At 35.2% G+C, this 14,335-nt stretch overlaps 1 protein-coding gene and 1 pseudogene across 2 annotated transcripts in view; one reads left to right on the top strand and one right to left on the bottom strand.

Annotated features, from left to right (window-relative positions):
• LOC109443577 (uncharacterized) overlaps window positions 1–14,335 on the bottom strand; it is a 318,204-nt gene that overhangs the window by 153,550 nt on the left and 150,319 nt on the right. For both annotated transcript variants that reach the window (XR_012489505.2, XM_088798895.1), the window contains exon 3: window positions 1,669–1,782. The gene's annotated coding sequence lies outside the window, so the exon portion shown is untranslated. The remainder of the gene's footprint in view (window positions 1–1,668; window positions 1,783–14,335) is intronic.
• The window catches only part of LOC109443573 (heat shock protein HSP 90-alpha pseudogene), a 275,719-nt pseudogene that overhangs the window by 139,984 nt on the left and 121,400 nt on the right, over window positions 1–14,335 (top strand).

Below are 14,335 nucleotides of genomic sequence, written 5' to 3'. Positions count from 1 at the left end.
GCCTCTGAATCTTTAAATCTGTGCCAAACTGTTTTGCCAGCATTTATGTTTCCAGGAAAACTGAGGCTCCCCAAAGATCGGCTATAGGAAAGAAAGCAGATTCTGAAAGCCCTTGAGTCAAGACAAATCGGAGTTCACCCATACTGAAGCTGATCCAGGCCACAAGGCAAGGCCAAGGGCACAGAGATCAACACAGGAAGCCCTTCTCTTCCTGGTCCCGACTGACAGACTGGGGGAGGAAATCAGGTCAAGAGCCAAGCCGCCTGGAATAATTATGCAGAAAGCAGTAGAAACTGAATATCCAACACCACTATTTTGTTATTTGATCCCCTAAGGAATTAGGAGAAGTGATTATTCCTTAAGGGTCTCGAATGATACAAGCAAAAACCAAACAAGGTGTCACAGTGGCTGACAGGGAGGACAGCAGCAACAGAGGAAAGTATAATTTCTTAAGTATAAACCAAAAGGGGTCTAGTAAGAGGTAATGTGGTATCTTACTGTCCTTGAATTCTCTTATCCAGACTCTCGTCATTTTCTCTGCTTCCCGGGCTCCTCCCTTCTTGAGGCCCCCTATTCTGGGAGGCAGGATTAAGCTGTTTTCAATGATCAGTCCTCTACTTCTCTTAGGTTTAATCTCTTCCCGAGCACAACTGGGCCAGGGTACACCAGTTCACTGTGCAGGGAAGTACATCACAGCTACTGGTTTGAGTGAAAATAGAGTTAATTATGTTCCATGGTATCACTCAATACTGTCTCATTGCACCTCACATTGTTATTTGGAAAAGAACACATTACAGGGCCCCGAAGTACCATTTTATTATGACTGTCACTTAATAATCCAAGAATAAGTTATTACCTAAAAAGATAAAGATTCCAGTTTGGTTCTAGAGCTTAAAGTCATTTCATATCAGGAGCCTATTTTAAGTAATGAAAAATCTAGTGATACTATAACTCTCCTCTCACAACATATACTATTTAGACTATAAATGTTGCACAGGGAATACTGAATCTATTCTAAAGATGCCTCCACCCCTTAAAATACGATCTGATTCTTTAAAAAAGTATTTAAATGGGTTGATGATTCCTATCACCTTTACCACAATTCATTTCCCCATTTCAAAAGCAAATTCCTTACATTTCACTTACCTCTGAATCCATGATAAATTTAAATTCAACCAGAATAAGTTTTATATCATAATATATAAGGGGAAAAAAACTTGTGAAGAAGATTCTAACAAAATCTGTAAAATATTTAGGAAAAAATATTTTCCTATAGCGTGTGGGCATTCATTTGGATGATACTAAATACAAAATATGTCTCATCTCTTGAAATAAATCCAGTCTCATAAAACCACAGGACATTGGAATTGGAAGAAACCTTGACTTATGTACTTCAATCACGTAGACATGAGTAAGGCTCCTTCACAATAATTCCAACTAATGATTGCCCAGACCTTCCCTGGACACCTCCACAGAAATGGAACGCACTCTAATGGTTGGTAGCCTATTTTTCCTCATTCTGAGACAATAGTTCCCCTTGGTGTTCCTTCCTTTCACCCGGTCACACCTCTGCCCTCTGTAGCATGTACACCGCATTCCCCAAGTCAGGAACCCCCAGAGCTCTCTCTTTTGACCCCTGCACACACAGTCTAGTTTTGAATCTCTTACCATCTGTGTCCCAGCACTCCAGGTCACTACATTCGTTACTGTTTCTCTTGTCACCTGGTATTCCAGCTGGGGTTTGGCCTTCTACTCAGAGGACTTGGTTGAGCATCAGAATTTCTGTTAAAAAAAAAAGATACAATTACATTCACTAGATATGTTCTGTAATTCAGACTTGCCGTTGAGAATGGTCAGCCCTCCAATAAGCCCAAAATTTGAGATTTTCTTTTTCTCTACTGTTCTTCAAGAATCCAAATTGTCTTTTAAAGTCATTCTGAGTTGTAAAAGTCAAAACTAAACTGAAGTTGCCTAAGAATTGCCCCCAGGAATACAGAAAGAAAAAGCCAAACGTGATCAGGTGCATTGCTGCTCTATGTAAAAATAACAAAAAACAAACTGAAAAAAGATATTGGAAAAACAAACTGTAAAAGTCGCTTTACTTGATAAGTTCTTTTTACAAACTTCCCCATTTGAACAAATTGAAAGTAGTCATCCTTGTGACTACAGAAAAGATTATTTTATTATTCGGTGCTTTAAATTTAGTAGTAAATGATTTACTAGGCCAGGTTTCAAAATGTTGTTGCTCTTTAAGCTCAGGACTTACTAGGGAAAGCAGTGCATTTTGAAAATGGAATGGAAGGAGAGAGGGGGCAGGGGCCCCACCATACCAGGGAGGGACAGAGCAAGCCTGCCACCTTTAGGGTGGACACAGCTCTGTCCATTATGGGACAAGCTCATTATAGGAACCAGGGACAGCAGTTTGGCAGGTGTCAGGGCTCCCGAGGGAGCAGTTCACCACCACTATAACACCATATTTTTGTAATGAAACAAAGACGATTACCCCCCTTAGAAGCTGGGTGTTTTGGGTTCACACCTTCTCATCTGGGCCTTCTTTGGTTGACTATCAACGAGGACTGATTGGAGAAAAAACTCACAGATATTTCAATTACTGTTAATGTTGCCTAAGTGTTTTCACGGTCACAGTCTAGGGCTTCAACTTTTTAATAAGTTTCCGGTAATTATTACAAGTTTTTGGTTCAATTCCAGCTGAGGATTTAATGGGACTCATTCTGACAAGATATAGGATATGGTCCCAATAGATGTTCATTTGGAAATGGGCCACTTGCAATTCCGAGTGTGCAGAACTGTGCAAGATTAAAAGCACTGGCAGTATCATTTCCACCTTGTGTCCCAGGCTCTGTGGATTTGTAGCTCATCCAGGCTGTCCATCTGGGGAGCAAACAGCATGTACTCCTTGATGAGAAACTCTGGCCAACCGACCAGCTGTGAAAAAATAGATTACTCTTGTCATTTTTTCCTCCTAGGCAATTTGCTGGGAGTAAAAATATAATTTCTTAGAAGGTGTGTAGTTAAAAGCAAATCCAAGGGATGCATCTGATTTATATTTAAAACTTCACTACATTTTTATTTGTTAAATTTAATTTTCAATGATATCCTGGCTGTTAAAATATTTCCTAATTCACAGAAGGTGGAAAGGCTGGTGTCTGTTATTTGTGTACTAAAACAGCAAAGGACGGGGGGTGAGGAGGAACAAGAGCATAGGAGAAGGACTCAGCTGGCAGGCTGAGCTGAGTACAGAGACGTGCAGTGTTGCTCTTCCTACAGGTAAAGGACATATTATCATGGAATTAAATAACTGTTGGGAAAATAAATCTTTCTTATCACCCCCAGGAAGCTAAAATGTAAATGCATCTTTTTAAGCCTCTGACATCTAACTCCATCCTTGTGAGAATTCAGAAGATCATACCAGATAGATAGTCGGGGAATTCTGGATCAACTGAGCCAAAGAGCTGATAGAGGAGTTGTTAATAACAGTCTGAATTGTGACGTAATATGTAACATCTAGAATTGTGATACCATGCTACGTGTTTTCATCCAGTCAAAGGGAATGGAAGGATATGTGCCAAGTAAAATTAAACTGTTCAGTTTCTACCCAGTGGAGAGTTAATGATATAATTTGAAATTAAAGAATTTGCAATGATTTGTCTGCACAGTGAGTTACAAAATATGTAGACATAAATGAGTGTCTCACGGTTACTTGCTATTTTGAATTTAAGCATCACAGTGCTGTGCCTCACAAAACCTATTCTCTTTACCCAGAAATTTAAAAAAAAAGAAAAAAAGACTATTAATAACTCCAAATAGATGTTAGCATTTGAGTGGAAGTTATAAGTACAAAATGAAAGTTCTTAAATATGTATGTGTGTATGATATATTAAAGTTACATATTATCATATTTATTTTGATATTGGCTATAGTTCACTGTATAATAGCATATATGTACACACACACACACACACACACACACACACACAAAACAAAGGACTTGTGTCCAGATATTTTTTCATACAACTTAGTAAAGGAATGCTTCCTACAATTAAATAAAGCAAGGATTCTTACAATTCAATAAAAGGAAGCCAAACAAACCAAAAAAATAAAGATTAGAACAGAACATCCACAAAAGAAGATATAATAATAGGTAATAAGTGCATAAGAAGGAGCTTAACGTCACGAGTTACCAGGACAACGCAAATTAAAACTATAATGAGATACCACTTCACATTCATTAGATTGACTAAAATTTAAAAGCCTGACAGTATTAAGTGCTGATGAGGCTATGAAGCAACAACAACTCTCCAACATTGCCGGTGGGAATGCAAAATGGTTCAATCTCTTTGGAAAATAGTTTGGTACTTTCTTATAAAGTTTAACATTCCCTTACTATATGACCCTGACATTCTACTCCTAGATACTCATCCAAGAAAAATAAAAACACAAATCTTTATGTCCACATAAAGATTTGTATATGGATCTTCATGACCGCTTTATTCATAATAGTCAAAAACTAGAAACAACCCAAATGTCTATGGCCAGGTGAATGGCTAATTAAATTGAGGTATACTCATACAACAGAATATTATTCATCCATAAAAAAAGGAATAACTACTGATATACATAGCATGGGTGAATCTCAAAAACATTATGTTGGTGGTTGCCAGCATTCCTTGGTTTGTAGCTACATCACTCTAATCTCTGCCTCTGTGTTCATATTGCCTTCTTCTCTTCTTTCTTCTTTGTAATTTCCCTCTGCCTCTTTCTTATAAGGACACTTGTCATTGCATTTAGGGTCCGCCTGGATAATCCTGGATAATCTCTCCATCTCAGCATTTCTAATTTGTTAATATCTGCACACTCTTTTTCCAAATAAAGGTTCCAGGAATCAGGACTTGATACCTTTGGGGACCCTTATTCAGCCTACTACAAACACTATGATAGAATAAATTAGGACAATTTTTATGGGGGATGATTTGTTAAACTGTATTTAACTCCTTAATACCATTACTAGAAATTTATTCTAATAAAACAATTCATTCAATTAATAGCTAATGTATACTATCATGTGAACATGGATTTTTACTTAAAATAATTATTTATAATAATGAAAAATCAGAAACAGCCTAAACACCTAACAATAAGAGATTGGGTTTAATTACGCATTCATACAATGAAAAATGAAGCAACCATAAAATAATAAGTGTATATTTATAGACATGGAAAGACATATATGATATTTTAAGTAAACAAAATAAGGTTACCAAACAGTGAGATCCCATTGAATGTTTGTTTATTTGTGCCCTTATGTGTTTATTTGTGTCCTTATGTGTTTATTTGTGTCCTTATGTGTTTGCCCATGCCAAAGCACATTGTAGTCAAGCTTTAGAAAGCTAAAATTAAAACGTTCTCTTATAGGCAATAAAAGAAAAAGGCACACATACCATGTTTCCCTGTAAATAAGACTGGATCTTATATTAATTTTTGCTCCAAAAGATGTGTTTATGTATATGTATTAATGTATGTATATATATATATATATATATATATATATATATATATATATATATATATATATATATATATGTATGTATATATATTCTGAAGCATAAACAAAGAATGGAAGTATGAATATCAAAATATCAACAGTGGTCATCTAAAGGTGATAAGATTAAAGTTTATTTTTTCTAAAGTGAACTGTATTGCCATAATACTTCTTTCAAAGTCAAGAAAAAAGACTTTTGCTTCTAGGAATGAAAGACTTCTGCTTCTGAACAACTCCTCTGAAGGGAAAACCATAAAACCAGGATATAATACAAAAAGCGCCAACCTGAAGGCCATGGCAAGTGAAGATAAAAGACTGAATGTGGTGGGAGTTCACCCTCAGAGGAGGGGAGCTTCACAGAGTAAGATCCTGTCTGCACAGTCTTTCGCTCAGAGCTAAGTGTAGTTGCCACATAGCATGCAAAGTGGTAGGGGTGTATTGGAAAAATTGCAATATTTCTGGCTTGAGTAACCAGAAAAATAAAGCTGGGGAAACCATGACTCTAGAAAGTAGTGGGGGAAACCCTCAAAGGGAAAGAGCCAGAGAAAGAATCCCCACATTTCTAACTGATCCCTGAAACACACATTCATGGAACAGACTCAAAGCAGCTCAGCTAGTGACAAAACATCCGAACTAAAGTCAGAGCTGCAATCACAAGAAACAGGATTTGCAAGCCTGGTCAACATAATTGCCTATTAAAACAAAAGAAGCAACATTCATGTAAGTAAAATACCAGGACACCAAATCTCCGCAGCTTAATATTCACAATGTCTATGATACAGTCCAAAATTCCCCAACACATGAAGAACCAAGAAAAGCAACCAACCGTTCACCCAAGATGAACCAGGTTTTAGAACAAGTAGACAAGGATTTTAAAATGGTTGCTATAACTAGTCTAAATGAAGTGAAATAAACAGTGCTCACAAAGGAAGAAAAGAAAGAAAATCCCAACAGAGAAATAGAAAAATAAAAAGAACCAAGTAGAAAATTGAGAGCTGAAAAATACAGTTCTTGAAGTTAAATACTCACTCAATTACCAATCAAATGGAGCTGATAGAAAGAGTACGAAAACTTGAAAACAAATCATTAGAAATTGTCCAATGGGAAGAATAGAGAGAAAATAAAAGTTTGAAAACAATGAACAGTTCCTCAGGGACTTCTTAAATAAGACCCAACAGGCCTAGATGTGTATGACTGAAATCTCAGAAGGAGAGGACAGAGAAAATAAAGCAGAAAAAATATTTGAAGAAATAATGGCTTAAAACATCTCAACTTTTATCACTGACATAATTTATAGACACAGTATGCTAAATACAATTCTGAATACCAAGCAGAATGAAAACAAAGAGACCCATGCCAAAGCACATTGTAGTCAAGCTTTAGAAAGCTAAAGTTAAAAAGTTCTCTTATAGGCAATAAAAGAAAAAGGCACACATACCGTGTTTCCCCGTAAATAAGACTGGGTCTTATATAAAGTTTTGCTCCAAAAGATGCTTTAGGGTTTATGTTCAGGGGATGTCATCCTGAAAAATCATGCTAGGGCTTATTTTCTGGTTGAGTCTTATTTTCAGGAAAACACAGTATATAGAGACAGGAACAATAAATTATATGACATAGCCAACTTCTCATCAAAAACTATATAAAGCCCCCAAAAAGTGGAATAATAATTTTGAAGCACTGAAAAATAAAAACCTGTTAAGCCAGAATTCTATACCCCGTAAAAATGTTCAAAAATCAAGATGAAAGAAAGATGATTTCATATAAAAGAAAAGAAGAAACTCTATGATCAGAAGATTTCCACTATTATAATGCTCACCATAGTTGTTGAGGCTGAAGAACAATCAAACTACATGAAAACTCCTATGATCAGAAAAGAAAAAGAATCAGAAGTAGTTAATATCCAAGGGTACGGAAAATATTTTTTTTCTTTTTGCTTTTCTCCTGGTCTTCTTTTATAAAACATATAAATGTTTAAAACAAAAATTAAAGCATGGTTTTGTGGAGTTTGTCACATAGGTAAACCTCATTCATAAAATATATGTTTAAAAACATGAGGCAAAATGATGGGGATAGAGAGTTGCAAGATTTCTATATTTTACATGAAGCTGCATAATGTGAACTTCTTGGTAGAATGGAAAAATTAATGGATTTTTAGTGTAATTCCAAAGCAGCCACTGAAATAATGTAAAGGAAAATAGTTAAAAAGTTGAGAAACATATGATCTCACTGATATGTGGGATATAAAACTGTAAACAACAAAGGAACAAGACAAACAAATAAAGAAACAAAAACTCATAGACACAGACAACAGTTCAGTGGTTATCAGAGGGTAAGGAGGGAGGTGGGTGGTAGATGAGGGTAAAGGGGATCAAATATATGGTGATGGAAGGAGAACTGACTCTGGGTGGTGAACACACAATGTGATATATAGATGATGTAATACAGAATTGTATACCTGAAACCTATGTAACTTTACTAACCATTGTCACCCCAGTAAACTTCAATTTAATAAAGTCAATAGGAAAATTAAAATAGAATTCTTTAAAATATTCAAAATAAAGGACAGAAAGAAAGTAGTTACAAAAAATAGAGTGAACAAGTTAAAAACAAATCATGAAATGGTAGCTCTAACCTCAACCACATCAGTAATTACACTAGACATTATTTGACTAAATACACCAATTTAACGAGAAAGAGTGCTAGAATGATCTAAAAAGAAAACAAAAGACCATGTCTATAGAAAATGGACTTTAAATATAAAAACACACATCTGTTGGTTCACACTTGAATTCATTCCTCAAATGTCTTTGAAATTCAAAAGATTTTTCTTTGTTCTGGTAAATTTCTAAATCATTTACATATCTCAAATATCATTTCTAAAATACTCATCAAGCATCAATTGTGTGCAAGTTTTCATGCTAACACTGTAAGGCTAGAAAGATAACTAAGATAACCATCTCATATCCTTTGAGCAATGAAGTAGGAAACAAACAAGAACAAGTACAGCTCCTCTTTGCGTGCTCTCTAAGAAGGATAAGATAAGTGTACACAAATTATAAAAAATACTTATTATAGATGAGGCACCATTAGGTGTAATACCCAGGATTTTCAACTGGTGGTGAAGACGCATGTGTTTTTTTAACCCAAATATATCCCACTTAAGAGTCTGATATGCCCATTCCATCCCCACCTCCCACCAAAAGATTGGAAGACATGCTGCCATAGCAGTGTACTGTCTTTGATGAGAGAATTTCATATCCCTCATATTTGTTAGAGGTATAAAAAAAAAAAAAAGGTAAAACCTTCAGCTGTATATAATTATTTTCTAGTTAAATCCACGTATATTAATGATATATTGGAGTTTCATATGAAGTACCATGTATTATAGTAATACAGAAAAGAGTGTGATATATTTAATGCAGATTTCATCATTTTGAATTTCTATTCCTTTGACTCAAATTCCATGGTTATATTTCCAACAGAGCACAAACACCAACCACTGACCCATTAACACATACAGAAATCTTAAGAATATCCAAACTATGTATAGAGATCCACGTGTCAAATAACCTAAATAGAGCATGAGGGGTTACTCCTATAGAGCAAAACATGTAACCTAGGTCATAGTTAATTGGGTGACCCCAGGAGACCTGTGGGACTGTAACACATGTATAACTGGCTGAGTCCTCAATTGCCAAATGTTGTAAAAGTCATCTTCCAGGTTGGATGAGTTGTTATTATAAGCTATTATGGTATTTAAATAAAGCACAAATTACTAACTTAGAATCAAATTTTCATGGGGAAGAAAAACACTCACAGATTACTAATTCTCACAATTATCCACAAGTGGAGACTAAAATGAGACAAATGCCTCACTTGCCTCACCCTAGTCCCAGATAACAAAAGCTTAGTTAGTGGATCCACACAGGTGAAAATCAAACTTACACCATCCACCTCACGGCAACCATCCAGTAACAGGTTACTGCCCTTGTCTAGCTACAGAGACTCAAACTTCTTGCACTTGCCCTAAAAAATTAAAACAGCAGAAACCAAAACAGATGTAAAACTGTTAAAGAGACTCTGGTTGGTCATTAACAGATTCAAATATTTTCAGTTACTTGAGTTGTGCTTACAGGATGGGAGGTAATAAGTTGATTGGTTTAATTTAGTCCAAGAGTTGGCCAATCCTCAAAAAGAAAAGAAAATAGTGATAGCTTTTTAACTTAGTTATAGTCAGACAGGTGTTAGCCTTTTAGCTATGGTTACAGAACACTGAATAGAGATGTAGTCTGCTATGAAAATGGTAATTTCAGGTATCAAATCATTATTCACACATGGCAAAGCATCCCATAGGAATTGGACATTGGGGAGTTTAAGATGATTTTTAAATGTTAAATCCACAAATCGTATGACCATTTACACTTTAAAACTTTTGCCTTAAATGTTAAAATCTGGTATTTGTAACAAGATGATATTGGGAAGCTTCCTATTAAATTGCTTTGACAATTTTTGTACAGGACAAGTTATTTTTTCTTCTTCTTTTCTAATTATAAATGTAACATATTCTCATTATAGAAAAAGCGACACTACAGAAGTGTCAAAAAGCAGGAAGAAATCTCCCATAATCCTACAACCCAAAGGCAACTACATTGTTCATTTAGATATATTTTCCTAATCTTTTCCTTTACATTTTAAACACAGGTAAGATTACAGTGGGCAATTCATACATTACCCATGTGGCTTGATACTGCCTTTTTCTTTGTAGTTACTTATTTAAGAGGCAATCCCTATTTGTTTGATAGTCAACGAGAACTTCCCAAACTTGTGAAAAGAACTGGATCCTCGAATCCAAGAAGCAAATAGAATACCTAATTACCTCAACCCCAACAGGCCTTCTCCAAGGCACATTGTACTGAAGCTGTCAAAAATTAACGACAAAGAAACAATCCTCAAGGAAGCCAGGGAAAAGAAGACAGTAACCTACAAAGGAAAGCCCATTAGATTATCATCAGATTTTTCAGCAGAAACTCTACAAGCCAGGAGGGAATGGAATCAAATATTTAAACTATTGAAAGAGAGAAATTATGAGCCAAGAATAATATATCCAGCAAAGATATCCTTTAAATATGAAGGAGGAATAAAGACCTTTCCAGACATACAGAACCTAAGGGAATTTTCTAACACACGACCTGCACTACAAGAAATACTGAAGGAGGCTATTCAACCAGAATAAATAGGGATAATTTGTGACAACCAAAACATAAAAATGGGAGAGTAAAGGCCTGAACTGGAATATGGGAATGGAGAAAGTAAGCATGCTGAAGAAAATGAAATACTCTAAATATCAAAGTTTCTCTGCATAAATTTAATGGTAACCATTCAAACAAAAATCCAGAACAGAAATATATAACATAATAAAAAAGAAACAGAGGGGAAAATCACAGAATACCACCACACAGAAATAACAGACAACAACAAAAAGGCAAAGAAACAATGGAGACACAGTCTTATCTGAAAACCAAAGATAGAATGACAGAAAATCTTCACATATCAATAATCACCCTAAATGTAAATGTACTGAACTCACCAAGAAAAAGGCTCAGAGTAGCAGATTGGATCAAAAAGTTAAACCCAACCATATGCTGTCTCCAAGAGACACAGCTCAGCTACAAGGACAAACATAGATTCTAAGTGAAAGGGTGGAAACTGATACTCCAAGCAAATGGTATCCAGAGAAAATCAGGTGTAACCATCCTGATATCAGATGAAACAGATTTCAGGATAAAAAAGGTAGGTAACAAGAGATAAAAATGAACATTTCATAATAATAAAGGGGACTGTACAACAAGAAGACATAACAGTCATCAATATTTATGGCCTCAATCAGGAAGCACCGAAATATACCAAGCAACTACTAACAGAACTAAAGGGAGAAATTGACCAAAACACAATTATACTAGGGGACCTAAACACACCATTGATAGCTATGCATAGATCATTCAAACAGAAAATAAATAAAGAAATAGCAGCCCTAAATGACACATTAGATGAAATGGACATAATTGACATTTATAGAGCATTTTATCCTAGAACATCAGACTATACATTTTTTTCTAGTGTACATGGAACATTCTCAAGGATAGACCATATATTGGGACATAAAATCAGCCTCAGCAAATTTAAGAAGACTGAAATCATACCAAGCATATTCTCTGATCACAAGGCTTTGAAATTGGATATCAACTGCAAAAAGAAAGGAGGAAAAACCACAAATATGTGGAGATTAACAACATAGTTTTAAAGAACAACTGGATCAAAGAAGAAATAAGAGGAGAGATCAAAAGATATATAGAAACAAAGGAAAATGAAAATACATCCTACCAAAATTTTGGGGATGCAGCAAAAGAAGTTTTAAGAGGGAAATTTATATTACTGGCCTATCTCAAGAAACAAGAAAAATCTCAGATAAATAACCTTATGTTATACCTGAAAGAACTAGAACAAAAAGAACAAATGAAACTCAAGGTCAGCTGAACAAAGGAAATAATAAAAATCAGAGCAGAAGTAAATGAAATAGAGAACAAAAAGACAATAGAAAAAAATTAATGTGACAAAGAGCTGGTTCTTTGAAAAGATTAACAAAATTGACAAGCCTTGGCTAGACTCACTAAGATAAAAAGAGAAAAGACACGAATAAACAAAATCAGAAATGAAAGAGGGAAAGTTATCACGGACACCACAGAAATACAAAGGACTATGAAGGACTATATGCCACCAAATTCAATAACCTAGAAGAAAAGGACAAATTCTTAGAAACATATAGCTTTCCTAGGCTGAATCATGAAGAATTGGAAAATCTAAACAGACTGATCACCAGTAACGAAATTTAATCAGTCATCAGAAATCTTCCCAAAAGCAAAAGTGTGGAACCAGATGGCTTCATTAGTGAATTCTACCAAACCTTCAAAGAGGATCTAATACCAATCCTGCTCAAACTCTTCCAAAAAATTGAAGAAGAGACAATACTCCCTAACTCATTTTATGAGGCCAACATTACCCAGACACCAAAATCTGGTAAGGATAACACACACAAAAAAGAAAACTACAGACGAAAAATCCTAAACAAATGCAAAAATCCTAAAGATGCAAAAGTCCTAAACAAAATTCTAGCAAATCGAATGCAACAATGCATTAAAAACATTATTCATCACAACCAAGTGGGGTTCATCCCAACGGCACAAGGATGGTTCAACACATGCAAATCTATCAATGTGACGCGTCATGTGAACAAAATACAGGACAAAAATCATATGATTATATCAATTGATGCAGAAAAAGCATTTGACAAGATACAACTTAATAAAATAGGTATAGAAGGAAAATACCTTAACATAATAAAGGCCATATATGACAAACCCTCAGCTAATATCATAACTAACAGTGAAAAACTGAAGCCCTTTGCTCTACGTTCAGGAACACGGCAGGGCTGTCCCCTATCACCTCTGCTTTTCAACATAGGGTTGGAAGTCCTCGCCAGAGCAATCAGCCAAGAGAAAGAAATAAAAGGCATCCAAATTGGGAATGAAACAGTTAAATTGTCACTCTTTGCAGCAGACATGATGCTATATATAGAAAACCCTAAAGACTCCACCAAAAAAGCTACTAGAAACAATAAAGGAATACAGTAAAGTTGCTGGCTACATAATCAACGTACAAAAGACCATTGCACTTCTATATACTAACCATGACATTTCAGAAAAAGAAATCAGAAAAACCAATTCCTTTGCAATTGCAACAAAAAGAATAAAATACCTAGGAATAAACTTAACCAAGGATGTGAAAGACCTATATGCTGAAAACTATTAAGACATTTTTAAGGAAATTGAAGAAGACACAAAGAAATGGAAAGACATTCCGTGCTCATGGATTGGAAGAATCAACATAGTTAAAATGGCCATATTACCCAAAGAAATATACAGATTTAATGCAATCCTCATCAAAATTCCAATGGCATTTTTTAAAGACATAGAACAAAAAAATCATCCGATTTGTATGGAACCACAAAAGACCCCAAATAGCCAAATGAATCCTAAGAAAAAAGACCATGCTGCAAGTATCACACTCCCTGACTTTGGCTTGTACTACAGGGCTACAATAATCAAAACAGCATTGTATTGGCAGAAAAATAGACACACAGACCAATGGAATAGAATTGAGAACCCAGAAATAAACCCACATAAATATGGACAGATAATTTTTGACAAAGAAGCAAAAAACATACAATGGAGAAAAGGCAGCCTCTTCAATAAATGACGCTGGCAGAATTGGAAAGCCACATGCAAAAGAATGAAACTGGACTGCTACCTGTCACCATGTACCAAAGTTAATTCAAAATGGATCAAAGACCTAAGCATAAACCCTAAAACAATAAACTGCATAGAAGAAAACATACGTACTAAACTTATGGATCTTGGGTTCAAAGAGCATTTTATGAATTTGACTCCAAAGGCAATGGAAGTAAAAGCTAAAATAAACGAATGGGACTATATGAAACTTAAAAGCTTCTGCACAGCAAAAGAAACCATCAACAAAATAAAGAGGCAACCAACTGAATGGGTGAATATTTTTGCAAACAGTGCCTCTGATAAGGGGCTAATATCCAAAATATACAAGGAACTCATACAACTCAACAAAAAAAAAAAAAACAACCCAATTGAAAAATGGGCAGAGGACCTAAAGAGACATTTCTCCAAAGAGGACGTACAAATAGCAAAT

The sequence above is a fragment of the Rhinolophus sinicus genome, chromosome 5 (assembly GCF_057876585.1).
Source record: "Rhinolophus sinicus isolate RSI-liver-muscle chromosome 5, RSI-T2T, whole genome shotgun sequence".
Classification (NCBI taxonomy): Eukaryota; Metazoa; Chordata; class Mammalia; order Chiroptera; family Rhinolophidae; genus Rhinolophus; species Rhinolophus sinicus.
This window is presented reverse-complemented; position numbering and strand designations above follow the sequence as displayed.